The sequence below is a fragment of the Prunus dulcis genome, chromosome 2, assembly GCF_902201215.1.
Source record: "Prunus dulcis chromosome 2, ALMONDv2, whole genome shotgun sequence".
Classification (NCBI taxonomy): domain Eukaryota; kingdom Viridiplantae; phylum Streptophyta; class Magnoliopsida; order Rosales; family Rosaceae; genus Prunus; species Prunus dulcis.
Genome location: NC_047651.1, coordinates 17,321,010 through 17,326,410, shown reverse-complemented (window position 1 = coordinate 17,326,410; position 5,401 = coordinate 17,321,010). Strand labels below are relative to the sequence as shown.

The window sequence follows — 5,401 nt, the reverse complement described above, 5'->3', positions numbered from 1 at the left end:
CAAATTTTCTTTTCTTCAATTTCCAATTTTCCAAGTTTCCTTATTTCCCATATCCAAGTTTTAAGTTGTCACTTTTCCAAATTTCCAATTTTAGTGTTTTGCTATTTTCCTATTTTCCAATTTTGTGTTCTGAAAATCGCAATAAATGCTTACTTACATAGTCCTATTTTTGGTTCCAATCCACAATTTCCTATTTCCCATTAAGGTTTGGTTTTTTGTCGTTTGGAAGCCAATTTTATTGTTGTTAATGTCATGTTGTACTGCTGTAACTTACAGCCAAGGAGTTAATGGTGTAGTTTTGAATCCCATCAATTTAATGCACCAACACAAAACCCAATTTACCTCATATAAGTTCGTACATATAACTGAACCTTCCTATATAGAACTGCAACAGAGGCACCTTCTTAACGGGAAAGGTAATTAGTCTTACTGAAAGGCAAATATTCTCCACTCAACCTAACCATATAGTCGTTTACAACTGGAGACTGAATGTACCTCTATTTGTTTTGTTGCAGGCAACAGCTGTGAATTGTCCCCAGTAATACTTCAACATGTCGGATGTACGCCCTCCTAACGAGCATGTGAGTTACCCGGGGGACCAGCCCTGGCATGTGCCATTCCCATCTCCACCTCGGACTCCCAATCATGATCCCACTTCATCTGGAAGGGAGGCTGAGACTCATGATCCGCTTGACAAAATCTCTGCCGTCAAGCACCACCTCCAATATATGTCAAAGGCAACGGATTGGTGGGAGAGTAAGTGCGATATTCATGGCCAAGTTATTGGAAACTTGGCCAACAAGTTGAACAAAGCATACGCTGGAGAGGTGAAGCAAGCTCTTAAAGCAAAAAGTCAGAGCAAAGAGTTAGAGTCCTTGAAGTTGAAATTGGAAGACAGAAAGAAAAATTCCCTCGAAACATTCACACAATCTGAAGAATATAACCATGAAATGGTTGAATGTTTCAACAACGGCTTCGAAATGTTCCGAGATTATGCTTCGGTCATCTCACCAGACCACAATTTGAGTGAAATTGATGTAGCTGGTGTCTGGCAGGTACTGAATATGGGTTCTGATGGAATGGCTCATCATAGCCTCGTGCATGCATCGAGAAGAAAGGACAAAGACATGGATCTTTTGATGGACCTGTAGTAACGGTGAATGCTGCTTCAGTTCATCTCACCCAAGTACATGGATCTTTTGTTGCCTTCATTTTCCCTTCGCGGGATAGATAGTATTGTTCAGTTTGGGAGGCGATTTCTTTCGCATGTGTGAAATGTTGTATGTAATGTGTATGTATTGTATGTACATTGACTTAATATTGCATTTGTATTGTGTTTGTATTCCCTTAATACTGTAATGTGTATGTATTGTATGTATATTGCCCTAATATTGCCTTTATATTGTACTTATATTGCTCTACTATTGCCTTCGTATTGTATAATTATTGTGGCCATATTGCCCTACTATTGCCTTCGTATTGTATATTTATTGTGGTCATATTGCCTTCCTATTGCCTTCGTATTGTCTTCGTATTGTAGCATATTGCCCTACTTTGGAATATGATGAGGACTGGAAAATAAATCCACAGGCTCAGAATCACCAATTTTGCCTCCTTCAAGAGGCGTCCCATGCTTGTATGCAACCCTCACAGCTTCATCCTCGTTCAACCTCGCTTGTGAAGTCCCAGACTTCATGTCATCTTTGCTATTTGCCAATTTCAGTTGCATCAGCTGGCCGTGTCTAGGGTTTTTTATATGCTTTCGTTTCATTTTTAAGCTCTGCTTTGAATCAATACGTGCCATATTGGCTGAATATGGGAGTGACAAGATCAATTCTTACTCTCCCTAAGTGGATAAAATAGATGCTCAATATGAATCCTTTCCTCCACAAGTTTGTGTACAGTGCCGTACGTTGTGTGTTTTAGGTGCCACAATGGCTTATTAAAATTGATGCTTGGCCATGAAAAACTTTTTGTTTTCTTACTTTTAGAAAATTACATATTTGTGTCAATAACTAAGTTTGGACTTGTAACAATCATTCAGAAGAATGGTAGAAATAAGCTCCACTGTGCCAATCCACGAAGTTGAACAAAGAAATTGTGTTCGATACACAGATGACATGGGAAACTAACATTAGCATTCTCCAATAAGAAGACTTCTCTTCTTTCCCGCCCCTCGTCGATTGAGAAAGAAAGAAGAGGGACAAAACACACACTACCAAGTTAAGGTGACATTACAAACCTAAAAAATATCCTCATCAAACTTATAATGCTCCTTTTTTTCTTCTTTAAAGCAAAACTTCATTCAAACTGAGAAAACCACGTGCTCTCGATAATCACTCCGGAATTATTTGCTCATTATCTGCATCGCCTTCTGTCTCAACTTGAGGCTTCGAAGGAGCTTTGGCACCAGGAGGCTGCTTCTTCTTCATCCCACTCACAATGTCATCGATTTTGAGAAGTAGGCAAGCAGCTTCTATGGCCGTTTTAAAACTCTGGGCCTTCACGTTGTAGGCATCCCATATCTGACATCATAATTCCTATAAATCAACAGCCTTACCAACAAAATAAATTTATTGGGAAATTTAGTAATAACCACGACAACAGCACTTCCCCTCACATGAGTGCTGTCGAAATATATTGGGAGAAGCTCTAAACTAGAACTACTACTGAAGCAAATCGACAATATGAACCAGAATATTGACGCTTATGCCATATCAATAAAGGGACATATAATGGATACATTTGACAACATTAAAAGTCCTATTTCAGAGCTTTCAGCAAATATAAATCAGCCAACAAATTTGAATATTGAGATAGTGAAGGAAATAAAAGAGAGCAACAATAGTGTTTACACCATAATGAACCGAGCAGTCCCAGCATCAAAGCGACTAGCACCAAGGCAACCACGCCTTCTCCCATGCCGAAGGAAGACACACTTCCGAGGTGCCAGACTCCTGCCGAAGCTCCCAAATGCCAAACCTAATCTCCAGGACACGTGTCGCCACCACAATAGCTTGCACAAAGTCCCACATTGGAACTTTGTGCAAAGCTCCCACTTTCACCTCCCTATAAATAGGGAACGATACCCAGGTAAAACAGAGAGACCATTCCCCTACTTTCACTGTTACTCTGCCAGAATTACTATCTGTAACTGACTTAGGCATCGGAGAGCCTTCGGCCGGCACCACACCGGTGTCCGAAGCTTTACGGTTGCTTCTCCTCTTCTTACCTTCTGCAGGTCTTACCAATCCATTTCATCCAAGGGCTTCAGCCTTCTTCCCTGCTGAAGACCTAGTACCTCTAATCACTAAGTTGGACTCAAATAGTGGCCGAGCCATTTTGAGCATCAACAAATAGTAAGCCAACAAGATATCCACCTACCTTTTTCTCTTTCACATCAGTTATCACACCAGTGTTACCATCAATGCCAATCCATGCATTTTCACCATTTGCATGCTATGGAAAAAAAATTGTGGTGAGGATATCAATGATGCATGTGCCATTCTGACGAAAATAATAATGATGCATCAGAACGTATATACAAATGACAAATCATAAAAAAAACTGAACCAAGCCATACAAAACAGATTCAAACCTTTCCCTGCAGCGCCGTCATTGTTCTAATCACATTCACCCCGCAATTCTGAGTCAAAGTACGTGGTATAGCCTCAAAAGCTAAGGAAGCAGCTTCATACGGCCACTGTTTTACCATCAAAACACGTGTAGCCATAAAACTCCATTAAAATGCATGTAAAGTGAAACCACAAGTAATTCTTAATCTGAAGTATGTCAAGGAGCATGTGAAGTGAAGTGACAGCCAGTTTATTCACAAACAATTTAGATTTCTACTTCCACAAGGAGTTATTCTTGGACGAGTTTTACACAAGAAATACCAAACTTTTGGATGAGGAAAGGAGCTTTTACCTTTTCTAAACCTTGTACAGATGAACTATTTTGCTTCAATGTAGCAGATACAGTTAACTCTGTAGCACCACCACCAGGAACAAGTTTCGGATTGTTGAGGATGTTTCTTGCTACAGACATGGCATAGTATGACCAGATATAAGGGAGTAAATAAAAAATTTCAGCATAATATATTTATTCTACGTAATGGGGGCAAAGAAGTAAAACCATTATACCTGCAAATTCCTTTCCACTTCATTTAAAAGATCCTTACTAGGACCTCTCAAGAGTACAGTACATGCTTTAGGCTCTTTGCAATCAACAAAGAATGCAAAAAACTCATCACCAATTTTCTTAACCTCAAATATTCCAGCGCCTGTACCAACATCAGACTGTTGCAATTCATCTGGTCTGTTAACAATTACAGCCCCACAAGCCTTGGCAATTCGGTTATTATCTGTTTTCCGCACCCTCCTCATTCCACTGACGCCGGCCTTGCTAAAATAATGGCATGCCAACTCACTAAGCCCCTTTTCTGTGATAACCACATGTGGTTTAAACTTCAATATTTGCACACATAGCCTCTCGATGTATTCTTCTTCCAATTGTAGCAGGACTCCCCAATCTTCTTCTTTAAGCAACTCAGCATTTGTTTGGTTCTCGCATTTCTTATATTCGAGAGGCCAATCAAGAAGAATGATGCTTGGGTTGAAAATCTTTCTTCTCATTTTTCCAGGTGCAATAACATCTTTGTTAATCATTACTCCTTTGCGAACCACTAAATCTTCCAACTGGCCACCAGGAACCTTCTCAACCTTTATGTACTTTTTAATATCCATTCCCGCAGACCCTGGCCAAGGTCCACCCCTACTATTGTGGTAGCGTCAAGTGCAATTCAAGGGGCAGTAAATTTGGTATGGTGGCATAAACATGTTTACTCCATCAATCACCTGTATGGGACAGAGCTTCCTTCTTCCCTTGTCGTTTGTAGGTTTCAACTTCACACTTTTGATATACATGTATGACAACTTGTGGCTATTTATGTATGGCCTCCTAAGACTTGTTCTGCCATTCGACAGTATTAGGCGAGAAATTTTGAGTTCAATGACTGGAAAGACTTCAGATGACAGAAACTAGAGAATTTGAAGAAAAAGGGTTAGCAAGAACATAAGTCATGGCCACAAAAGAAAGAAAACATGCTATGACAGGACCCAACCCAATTTCCACTTTGGAATTCGAGCCAAGTCCCGTGCGTGTCCGACACTTGGCAAATGTCGGGCACAAAGGACCTTTTTACCCTTCTTGCTTCAATTCTTCTTTAAAATTCCCTTAGACTTCTGCCGAAAATTCGGCAGAGTCTACCCTGTATTTTGACTATTCCCAAAACTTTACACCTGTTAAACATTCAACTAATCCACACCAACTGCCAGAATAATTCAAATAATAAAATCCCAACTCCAGTTTTTCAGTTTCAATGAGATATCAGAGCATTTCC

At 40.0% G+C, this 5,401-nt stretch overlaps 1 pseudogene; it reads right to left on the bottom strand.

The window, feature by feature from the left end:
• Positions 1 to 2,172: 2,172 nt before the first annotated feature.
• LOC117618292 lies at positions 2,173 to 4,801 on the bottom strand (annotated as a pseudogene).
• Between the last annotated feature and the right edge of the window lie 600 nt (positions 4,802 to 5,401).